Genomic DNA, 12,598 nt, shown 5'->3' with positions numbered 1-12,598 from the left:
TTGTAACTGAAATGCTCTTAGACAAAACTAATTTTTAATCTGAATACTGTGATAAAAATTTGAAGCTGTGAAATAGTTAATAAGGTACATTTTGTTATAAAATAAATAATAATAACATACTATTTCATAATAGTCAAGAATTTCAAATGAAAATGTGCTATCAATAATATATGATAGCACATTTTCATATGAAATTCTTGACTATTATGAAAATGTATAGTATGGTTGAAAGATGTAGGTTCAATATATTAATGATGAGTTGATTGTATACCTGAAGCCTCAGAATATAGGTAACTTTAGTTTATAAGAAAATGATTGATGAAATGTTAACTATTAGAGAAAACATCAGGAAAAATGTTGAAACCCTGTGGCAAGTGAAATTTTGCTATTTAAGTTAACAATTCTTGGAACTGTAATTTACTATTGTTTGAGCTTTGATTACAGGAATAGTTGTCTGAATTGTCATGAAACCAATAGGAGTAAATGGTACATGCTGCAATCTGGACACTTCTAAAGGTGGATGTCTATAGCTGGAAAGGGGGACAACCTTTGCACATTCTTAGGTATGATCCTCCATTCTAGGTATGAAACTCCATTTCTCTATTGGACTATTTTCTTTCTGAAAAGGAGATTTCACCAGCTGGTTAATCCTAAATCTTGCTTTTAATTCTCTATGACTACATGGCTAACTATCAGATATGATTCATGTCTGAAATCAAACATAGCAAAGGGAGTACCCCCACCCCACCCCTGGCTATTAAATGACATCGTTATAACAATGCTCCTACTTTTTTCTTTTATAGTAAATATCTAAAATCAAAAAGTTTTATAAGAAAAATACCAAATCAGTTAAATAACAGATCAATACTTAAACACCATGAGCTTCTATGATAGAATAAATATCTTGTAATTTGTCTTTGTTTTTGTTTTTTGCTTTTTGTAAGGCTATGGGGTTTTTAACCTGTATTTGTGGACAAATCATAATGTAGGGATGCTATCCTTTTAAGAAGAAATTGAGAAAATAATAAGATTAAGATGTAATGTAAAAGTAAGGAACAGGATTTTATATATATATATATATATATATATATATATATATATATATATCTCTAAGAACTATATAATGTATATGATAGATTTCCAAATTTATTTATCATGGAAATTTTGGCTTTGAGTAGGTTTTAATAATGAGTTCTCAGGCTGCTAGGTGGCGCAGTGGATAGAGCACCGACCCTGGAGTCGAGGACCTGAGTTCAAATCCAGCCTCAGACACTTAATAATTACCTAGCTGTGTGGCCTTGGGCAAGTCACTTAACCCCATTGCCTTGAAAAATCCTAAAAAAAAAATAGAATAATAATGAGCTCTCAAAATAGGATTAAGTATTTTACACAAAAATTGTATTGATAATGGTAAAGAAAGTGAAGTTATTTTCCCATTTTTTTAAGCTATCCTAAGAATAAATTCTATTGTCCAAGAAAAGATATCTAGGGGCCACATAACTACATGAGACATCTGGGACTTAAAATGGGTTGATTAAATGGGCATTGGCGATAATTATTGTATTGCTTTGCATAGTTTGTGATTTTTGGTTATCTTGGTAATGTGTAAATCTTCCTTTTCAAAAGTAGACTATTGTGAACTCTCATGACCTGACTTAACTTAATTATGCAATTATGGGAATTGTGAGAAAAACTTTATTGCATTATTTGAACCTAGTCCTGCATGGCTGGGAACCTGCACCATCTCTATGTTCTATTTAGAGATCTTTAGCCAAAGATCTATTTTATGCTGACCAGAAACTTGGTTCCAAAGACTGATACAAGTTTTCTCACAATTGTCAACCTATATGTCTTCCAAGGGCCCCTACCAAGGTCCTTCTGACTGTTCCCACAGCTGGCAAAAGGTATGGACTTCTGAATCATTTAAAGAACACCCCTGATCCTCAGTGGACAGTGGAAACTTCTAGAGACCTAAAAGTTTGTCTGATATGGACCCAGAAGCAGCCGACACCCAGACAAGACACCTGTCCCAAGATTCTTGCCGAGAGCTGAGTATACTATCCCTGTAACACCCTGTAGGTGCTCAATCACCAAGGGCTTGATTTAAGTATATGTTGGCATTTTCTTTTTCTCCATTCTTGCCCCCTCCCTCCTTTTTTCTGCTTACAAGCAAACACTGGCTAGCAATGATGTCTGGGACATACTTCCCAATAGACCTCCTGGGATAAAATTGTTCATCCTGGTCCAACTGACCTTTTGTGGAATCTTGGCTTATACCTGCCTCTCTTTTATTGCCCAGAAGGGTAAGGGTTCTTTCAGATCCCCTTTCTTTGACCAAAAGGAGAAAATGTAATGATTTTAGAGATACCCTGTTTTCCAGAGCTAAGGTGCAGCAAGAAGGCTGTGCCCTGAATACTCTCACCCTCTGACAAAATCACATAATTATTATATTGTTTTGACCAGCACCAGGTCCTCTCTTGAGCCTGGACAAGCACTGGTCAAGCTTAGACAAATACCCATGTTTCGGTCCTGAAACCCTACTATGAACTTGTCTCCTTGTTATTGGTATCCCTCATTTTTAGAGCTACAGCTCACTGAATAAGCATTGGCATAAGAATTGAGATCTCCCCCACACTGCCTTAGGTCCCCTCACTAGGGGCAGGGCCCAAGAGGATGCATCCAATTCTCCTTTCTTGCAAATTGTTAACTTCACTTTGAAATCAAATTTGTGCTTGATTTCTGATTCTCCTGTTTCTAGCCTGCTCTGTTCTGCTCTAGGAATCCACAGTTTAGAGGTTTGTTCCATAGGGTTGATACCTTTCATTGGCAAATTTGCTGGTCTTTTGTCAATCTATGTTCTTCTTGGCCTGCACATCTTCTACTGAATAATCTTTCCTTTCTGTTTTTTGAGACAAAATTTTCTCCTGGTTCCCCTTTACCCATCTGACTACTTCTTCTCAGTCTCTTTTGTTGTGTCATCAGACACATCACATGTCCTAGTGAAAGGTTTCATCCTAGGTTCCTTTCTCTTCTTCCTCTATAACAGAGGTTCTTAATCAAAGGCCCATAGTTTGAGGGGGGTTGCAAACTTGAATGGGTAAAAATGACATCTTTAATTTCACTAATCTCTAACTGAAATGTATCACTTATTTCAATTTTGAATTTAAAAACAAAACATCGTTCAAAGGAGTCCAAAGGCTTCACTAGATTGCCAAAGGGGCCATGGTAATAAAAAAAAAAAATCTAAGAACCCTGCCTCTATATTCTCTGTTAATAATCATTAGCTCCCATGGGTTTAGCTATCATCTCTATGCAGATAGCTCCCAGATATGAAGAGCCAGTCCCAGGCTCTCAGTCAAGGAGCAGGCCTTCTCTCCAATCTTCATGAAAAACATCCTACTTCTCATTTCTGCTTCTCATCAATGCTTGTTCTTCCCCTGCCTGTTTCCTTGAAAGCACTCCATTCTTAGCTCTGCTTCATAGCTATTCTCTCCTTTCAAGTTGAAGTTAGGCACCATTTTATACATGAAACCTTTCCTGATCCCCACAACTACTTGTAGTTCCTTTCCTCCTAAACTACATAGTGGGTTTTTTAAAAAAAATTACTTTGTACAATAACAACAATGCTAACGGTTAACTTTATTTAATACTTCTAGGTTTTGTTCATTTGATCTTCACAGCAATCCTCTAGGGTTACATCACATATAATATATAATACTATTATAATACTCATTTTGCAGATGAAAAAACTAAGATTGAGAGATTTTAAGTGATCTGCCTAGGGTCACATAGTTGTAAGCATCTGAGGCAGAATTTGAATTCAGATTTGTTGTATCACCCATCAGAATTGGTGGTGAGTTGATTTGATGAAGAGATCATTGGATCTGAAGTCAAGAAGACTTAATCCAGCCTCAGACACTTACTAGCGGTGTGACCCTGGGCAAGTTACTTAAATCTATTTGCCTCAGTTTCCTCATCTGTAAAATGAACTGGAAAAGAAAATAGCAAAGTACTCCAGTATCTTTGCCAAGAAAACCCCAAAAAGGGATTGATTAAGCAACTTTTCCACTTACTTTAATCAGGATGGGGTTGTTGTTTGTCCTGAACAGGACCAGGATATCAGGAAGGTGATGCCATGCAAGTGAGGGGATGCTATACAAAATCCCTGGTCTCACTTGCTCCACTAGAGTCATCCAGATCCAGTGGCCAGTTCTGGATCAGGAGAAAGCTCCCAAGTTAGAACTGAATAAGCCAATCAACCTTTCACATAAATAGCATCTTTTGCTGTTGCCTGGTAGAGATAGATATAAGTTCTTAATGGAGTGAAAGAGGTTAGGGCAGTAGATAGGAATGCCAAGGGAAAACAAGACTAGAAAGAGAAAAACTTTCTCTAGGTCTCTAAAAATCAAAGACTCATGAAAGAGAGAGAGAGAGAGAAGGAATCTCAGAGGTCACTTTGTTCAGCCCCCTCCTTTATTTTAAAGAATGGAATTGAGCCCCAGAGAGTAGACAAAGTGACTTCTCTAAGGTATAAATCAATAAGAAGGAATTTGAATACAGCTATTTGATTCCAAAACCAGTATTCTTTCCATTTTATCACATAGGATAATTAGAAGAGATGGGGATATGCTGAAAACAGATATTGGTTTGTTAGGTGAGATAGGGGAAGGACATAAACAAACATTTATTTGGGCCAGGCACTGTGCTAAATACTTGACAAACATTTGATTTCATCCTTCAGGAGATAGATAGATAGTATGATTATCTTCCATTTTACAGGTGAGGAAACTGAGGCAAACAGGCAGCAGTTAAGTGACTCACCCAGGGTCACGCAGCTATAAAGTGACTGAAACTGCATTTAAAAGAAGATCTCTCTGACTTGGAGAAGACTCCAAGAGCTCTATCCACTGCATTACATAGCAATCTCTACTTATTTCCCAGGTACCTATCACAATGCCTGAACCTTTGTGGGTGTTTCATAAATACTTCTTTGTTGACTAAATCTCTGATTGATAGAAGTTGTAAGAGCATTTTAAGCAGGATGGAAAGTGAGATTGAAGAAAGATTGGAAATTAAATGGGAAAACCTGTTTGCAACTTATACCTGAATGTACATATGATCTACATGTATATGCATACCTTTTAAACATAAAAGAATTAATAGAGAAGATTTATATGATCTCTCCCTCATCCCCTTAATTAGAATTCCTGAGTTTCCCTGGTAGAAACACAGATAGAGCATAGATCTGATTTCTATCCTTCCTTGTTCCCCTTTGCTATCCAAGGTGTTGTTTAATGTGTAACATTCTGAAGGAAGTTCCACACTTGGACTTGCAGGGAGTGCTGGGATTTTGGGTTTTGTTTTGTTTTGTTTCGTTTAATTACCCAGTGTCTGCTGTGTAATGATCAATGTGTAGCTAATTGGAAGCAAGAGAGAACAAAATGGATATTATTTTAGATAGTGTTTTTAATTAAAAGAGTATATACAATCCTATGGGGAAGTTTAATAAATAGCAAGAGAGTTTATCTTCATTTTTGTGTGTATTTACAAAAGAATTTGCTTAATGGACTTATAAACTAAAATACAGGTATGTGATTTTTTTCATTTTTAGACACTTCCCTAAGGGACATGAGCTGGCAGACACCAGCTAAAGGAAGGAGCTAATGCCACAGCAGCATGGCTTGGAAATCCAACCCACCAGAAATGGAGCTGAAAGGTCTATAAATTCCCAGGGAGTGAGGAAATGGTAAGCAAATGGCAGACGGTTGCCTAGAGAATTAGGAAATGAATAACAATGCTTTCTGGTAAATTAACCACGTTACATTCAGCTCAGGAAAGTAATGGGAAAATTCTGCTAAAATTGAATAGTGATTGGCTGAGATCATTTAGGTAAAATGCATAATTTTCTTCCTCCAGTGGACTTTAGTTGGATTTAAAATATGAATAGTTTCTATGCTAGTCAATGAAGTATGATTCTAGAGACAGTCAAGGAAGAAAAGAGAAAATACTCTGCTTACTTGAATCCTAGGTGATTGAATTGAATCCTCAATTGAATCCTCAATTCCTTCATCTGTAAATTACATAAAATGTTTATTTTCAAAAACCTGGATATTTAAAATGGAAACATATGGAACATTAGCCATTGCTATTGCTCTTTGTAAACCATGATCTTACTATGTTCAAAAGAAAAAAATCATTTTGTCTAATTCTTAATTCAAATCACTCCTGGCTTCCGGATGCTTCAATAGGAAAAAAAAAAATTGAAAGTGTTACAAAGCTAGACTTTCAACAGCTAACTGAGAACAAAAAACATGCCCGCAGTCAAATTGGACCTTGGAAGGAATACAGATGAGAGAGAGAGAGAGAGAGAGAGAGAGAGAGAGAGAGAGAGAGAGAGAGAGAGAATAAAAAAAAAAAACTTTGGGTACAAGGGTTTTCCTTAATCAAAACGCAAAATGAAGACTATTATTCCAGTAAAAGGGTATTGCTGCCTACAATATACCAGAAATATAAAGGTATCATATTACCTCCCCTGACAGTCAGGAGTCAGCCACATTTCATTCTTATACAGTGAATAATATGTATCCATTCATATCTAATTACAGTTTTTGTCAACTCCTAAATTTCAAAGGTTGAAGGAAATTTCTTAGACAACAGTATTTCAAATACCTAAGATAACTAGACATTTTTCTACTTTCTACTCAAAAAAATGTTCTTTGTGGATATGCAGCCCCCTCTCTTCATGCCTCTCCACCCTGCTCCCCTTTTATCTCCTATCTCATTCTGTTTCTTCTTCCTTCTCTACATTTTGCTGATTCCTCTCCCCTTCCCCTCCTTTTTCTCACAGTATATAAAACATCAGAGCCTGAGATCACCTAGGCCATTTTCCTTATTTTCTTCCTTTTTTCATTCCACTTGATTTATATTAACTGACTATATTAACTTCCAAATATTTCCATTTTCCAGTAAAAATTTCTACTTCTTTTGACTGGCCCTGCCTGCTCTATTTCCACCTATCTAGTCACTTATGCCTGATTGACAAATTCTTATATTCCTAATCTGAACAGTGGGACTTCCCACCTCCATTCCATCACTTCTCTCCACCCTCAGGCTCACATATATGAATTGCCCAGACCAAGTTTGTCCTTCACTAGAGTATCTGCGCCTCTAGTCTTCTTCCAAATAGCTTAGTTCCCTAAAACGATAGGTAAAAGTCACAGCCACACTCATCCAACTAACCCAATCCAATGAGTATTTGTTAAACACCAGAGGATTTTGCTTGACCTTGAAACAAAACACACAAAACACAAAATATTCCCTGCTCTCAAGGAGTTTACAGTCTACACTCCATCATCCTTGGTTACTGACATTGATATGTGTAGTTCAAAAGATGAACCTTTTATATGAGACTTTGGATACAATCTTAGAGTGGAAGAAACCTCAGAGGTAATTTTGTCTGAGTTGCCTCCAAACATCCCCACTCTCTCTATCCCATCTCCATTCCCAATGTTGGACACTCTACCACTTGATGAAGTACCTTCAATTCTATGATAATTTTAACATAATGAGTAGGAAGTTTTTTCCTTTCATCAGGACTAAATCTAACTCTCAGCTACCCCCAACTACTAGTTCTGTCCCTTAGGACCAACCAGAACAAATCTAATCCCTCAATACCTGAACAAAGCTATATCATATTTCTTTCAAGTCTTATCTTCTCCAAGTTAAATGCTCCCAGTTCCTTGAATAGATCATCTCATTGCATAGACTCTAGTCATCTTCCTTGGATAACTCTCCAACTATATAAAACTGGGTAAATTAAATTGGACAGAATATTTCAGAGATGAACTGAGCAGAATTACTCTTATAAAACTAATGGATTGCTCTGATACTAGAACCAAATTTTCACTGACTGACTGAATTGGAAAACTGGAAACTCAACCTGTCTTTACAAGGTTTATAGCACAATCCCTACAGCATTTGGTCTATTTCAGGGAAGCATCATGAAAAGCATCAGGGATGTCAGGACACCAAATGTTGGATTTGGGTCCCTCCACCATTAAGTTACTCCATGACCTCAGGTCAGCAACTTCCTCTCTCCAGTTTTCATTGTTTGCTTTCTCAAAGAAGGATCACCCCATCTGTTCCTTTATATCTATCATAGGAAGATGCAGAACTGTCTGGTGGTTGGGACTGACAGGTTGTATGGGGCTCTCTGACCCAGAATTCTGGGTCTATAACTATAAATTCAAGGCCTCATTAATTAAAAGTTAAAAGCATTTTAGAGCATGCTTCAAATTAGTGGACTGAAGATCAAAGGGCACATTTTTGGCCAGGAGTTCAGAATCTAAGAGGCACAAACAAATTGAAGACTTTTGATTTCCTGAACCCACTGAAACCGTGACACTGGATTTCATGCTTTAATAGAAAAGTTCCTGAAAACTTCTCATCTCAGCTAAGTCGAAAGGTTTGCTCTTTTCTGTTAGAGTATTCTTTTAGACTCCAGTAATAGCATTAAAGGGTCAAACATCTTTGTGGAAGTTAAGACTATCAGCTGGTTCAGAGGACTTCCAGGGCTGCAGATGGAATTTACAGAGCCCTGCCCTTGGTGGGTCAAACAGCCTTGGTTTTAACACTGTGGGGAGTGGAGGGTTTCTGTAGTACATGCAGTAGAAATGCCTTTTCAAAGGTTAAAGATCTGTCGTGACCCACATCCGTAACAGAAAACTGCTGCTCATGCAGAACGTGCTTGGAACCTTAATTGCATTTTGCAAAAATGTGAATAATGCCTGCAGATGTGAGCCTGTCAGCTCCTCCCTGACCCGCAGCCTGGCAAAGCTTCTCTGGGGGAAGGCTTTCTCCACATGCGCTCTGCTTGGCCGGCAGTCAGGAGCTAATTCTGCCCAGGTTTCACCTGGGAGGAGGAAGGTGGATTTTTCAGTTTGTTTGGAAGTCCCTGAATTAGCTGAGGAACCATGACTGGGAGGGATGGACAGAACCTACCAATCACCTCAATCTGACCTTTGTCCTAGTCTGCATTTTCTGGCCTTATCCAGGAGGCCTGAGGTTATGGGGGGGAAAAGGGAGATCATTATCCCAACAATCATGTTCCATCCTCTGGCTCATCACTCCTGTGAGTGGCACTGGGACATAAATGACACCTTAATCAGAGAGTCTGTAATTAAAGACAGAGGTGTCCATGGCATGACCAGGAGCTCAAAGTCAGGTGTATTTATTGATTATAAAAGGGGAAAAAACATTGCTTCATTTGACCATACTTTATTATTTGACAGCCCTGCAGTAACTGAAAAACCTTTGTGTTTAATATCTGCCTCTTGGATCCAGAAACTTGACAGTGTTAGCTATGATAAGGATGATTCTCTTTTCTGAACCACCCAATGTGGGGTCCCCCCTGCCATCACCCCACACACATTCCCCTGAAATGGGGTTGCACTGTCCTTGGTTCCTATGAGAGACCCAGGCTTCCCGGATAACCCCTCGGGAAGCCTCCGTTGACTGCCCACTTCCCCAGCTAGAGGATGTGCTTGTTGCCTGGTTGAAGGCTGCTTTTCCAAGGAGGTCTTCAGGGAAGGAGGAAGAGAGACTGGAGTTCCTAGCAGTAGGTTCAAACTGTGGGTGGATAGGATGCACTTGGATCCACCAGCTGCTGTTGGCTGAGCAGGCCAGGCTGAGTGCCAGCAGCAATGAGACCAGGAACCAGACAGCCTGAGGAAGAAGCTATAATCTGGTTAACCCCAACCCACTCAGATAAAAGCTGATGACTCTTCCCTTGGAATGATGGGAGTGGGTTGGGGAATGCCAGGGCTGGAGGTAGAAGACTGGCCCGGGGCTCATGCCAGTGAAGTTCTCCAAGTCAAGTATAATTTTGCCCCTGGAGAAGGTCCCCAGGTAAACCAGGGAGTTCTTACCCACTAAATTCTAACTAGTCTCCTGTGAGCAGCTATGAAATTTGATCTAGAAAGTGTGGCCTGGGGTTAAATCCCTTTTCTTTTTGTTCTTGAAAAACTGTAAAATCCCGTAGGAATCAAATCCCTTATTATAACACAGGGTACATTCTGTAGTGTGGGGGGGGGGGGTAGAGAAAGCACTGGTTTTGGAATCTTAAGACCTGGATATGAATTCTGGCTCTACCGTTTATTAGCTGTGTGACCTTAAGCAAGTCACTTCACTCTGAGGATCAGTGCCCTTTCCTGCAAAATGAGGGTATTTGATTAGATGACCTCCTAAAATCACTTCCAACTCTCAGTCTTTGCCCCAGGACCATGGGCATGATACTAAGGCTAGGTCACAGCTCCAGAAACAAAATGGCAGCATACAAAAAAAAGGCTCTTATCTAAAAAGACAAGCACTATCCCTGACTCTTGGGACAACCTTATAAATGGCCATCTTTCTACTGGGTAGCTGCTGTGATCATAGAATTTTTGAGCTGAAAGAGACTTTAGGGATTCTCTAGTTCTGGGATCTTTAGCCAAGGTCTGTACATTAAAATATATATATATATATATATACACACACACATATATATGTATATATATATATATATATATATAATTACTACATATTGATATAATGGGTTGGCTTCATAATATTATGTATTTATTTTATTTTATACATTTAAAAACATTATTCCAAGAAGGGGTCCATCAAAGGCTTTATCACACTGCCAAAGGCTTTTGTGTTGTCTTGGCATTCTGTGAGTCCAACCCCACTTAACATATGTAGAAACTGAGACCTCAGAGGTCAAGGGACTCATCTAAGGTCCTACAAGAAGCAATAGCAGTTCCAGGATACAAACTCAGAGCTAGAAAGGAAATTAAAATTATCTAATCTAATCCCTTCATTTTCCAGGTAGGGAAACTGAGGTCCAAAGAGGTTAAATAACTTAAGGAATGTCACACAGATAGAAAATGGCAGAACCAGTATTCAAAACTATATTTTGACTTGAAATCTTTCCCTATATCACAATCCAATGATTTTCTACTCCTCATACTGCTTCCATGATGATGATCAAAGAGGAGCCTGGAAAATTTTGATTTTGCAATTTGTTTTGTAGCCAATTTGATTAAGATCTCTCTTCACACCCCCACCCCCATTTGTCTTCAGAAATTTCAGTGTTCAGAAAGAAATCTTAAACAGTTGGGGAACTCCACCCCACAAGAGTTAACTTACAAATTTTACAGATCAAGTCTCTTTAATCTTCCTTAGTCATAAATCATTCCCTTCTATTCCCTTGATCACTTTGTTCTTTGTTTTACCTCTTTCAGAATGAGGATACCCAATGCACATGCCAATTTTCTAGGTGTCTCACCACAGTTCTATCCAGGGTCTGGGAGACAAGTTACCCTCAAAAGAACTTAACATTTTTTTTTTGCTTTTTACCCTATCATGTTTCAAATCTGTCTTTAATTTGCTGGTCCTTGGGTTTCTCCAGCTTGCCTTGATTCTCAGTGTGTTGCTACCCAGTTTCAGGTTAGTTTAAGCCAGATGAGCCAATTTAAATTTTTCTAAGATGTACTCCTTCCCATTATCCTCCTTACTTCTCTCCTACATGTACATTTTTTTAGAGTTATATAATACCACGAGGTCTAGAAAAGAATTAATATCATGACCTTCTGGGGTTTGAAACCTCTTACTCCATGAGATACTATCAAACAAATACATTTTGCCAGCTCAGATTCAAATGTGTGGGTGTATTCAAGGAAGCTACAAGCATAGCCCTTATTCCCCACAGGCTCCTAAATCCTTGCTTTCCCAAATGTCAAAATTGTGTGAATATAGTCAACAAAAAAGGAAACCAAACATTTGAAACCTATAGCTGATCTAGAAGCTAAGCATCAGATTTGAACTAGGACATTTTTGCACTTGAGGTCAGTTCTATAAAGGGTATGCATGAAGTGGTGGGGTGGGGAGAAGATTTCTCTCTACCTTGTCTGGGAGCTTCCTATTTTAACTGATTTTTTTTTTGTTAATTAAGTGTTAAGCTCTGTTGTTTCTAAGACTTTAAGCCCTATATTCACTGTATAAATTCAGCACCTTGGGGCAAAACACTGATTATCCTGCCCTAATAAAACCTGCTAATCCTAGACTCCAAAATTTGTAAAGGTATCTCAGAGATCATCTAGTTCAAGTCCCTAATTTTACATTTTTGCAGTGGATAGAGAACTGGACTAGAGAAGACTCATCTTCTTGAGTTCAAATCCAAACTCAGACACCTACTATGTGATCCTGGGCCATTCACTTAACCCTGTTTACCTCCATTTCCTCATCTGTAAAAATGATTGGAGAAATGATAAACCACTCAAGAATCTTTGTCAAGAAAATCCCAAATGGGAGAAGACTCAACAACAACTTTTATTTGATGTATAGGTAAAGTTCCTCTCATCCCCCAAGTACTGGCACCAATCTCATAAAACTCCCGAGGAGACTGTAAAGTCTTCATTCACACCTATGTTGGGGTTAAGGAAGGATTTTAGGAGGCCATCCATTATGATTTGACAATTTTCTAAAAATGACAAATATTAAGGTGGAAGATACAAAAAGGTTTTTAAAAAAGATTACATTAATTTACATGTAAAGCAAT

General features: G+C 38.3%; 1 long non-coding RNA gene across 1 annotated transcript; it reads left to right on the top strand.

The window, feature by feature from the left end:
• The first annotated feature begins 229 nt into the window (after positions 1-229).
• Positions 230-6,367, top strand: LOC141487820 (uncharacterized). The gene is made up of 4 exons (XR_012468522.1): positions 230-563; positions 1,860-2,075; positions 4,780-4,941; positions 5,612-6,367. It is a non-coding gene; the product is annotated as an uncharacterized LOC141487820 (long non-coding RNA).
• Positions 6,368-12,598: the final 6,231 nt, after the last annotated feature.

Source organism: Macrotis lagotis, chromosome 5, assembly GCF_037893015.1.
Source record: "Macrotis lagotis isolate mMagLag1 chromosome 5, bilby.v1.9.chrom.fasta, whole genome shotgun sequence".
Taxonomy (NCBI): Eukaryota; Metazoa; Chordata; class Mammalia; order Peramelemorphia; family Peramelidae; genus Macrotis; species Macrotis lagotis.
The sequence above is the reverse complement of the archived record's forward strand: the minus strand, read 5'-3'. Positions and strand labels throughout refer to the sequence as shown.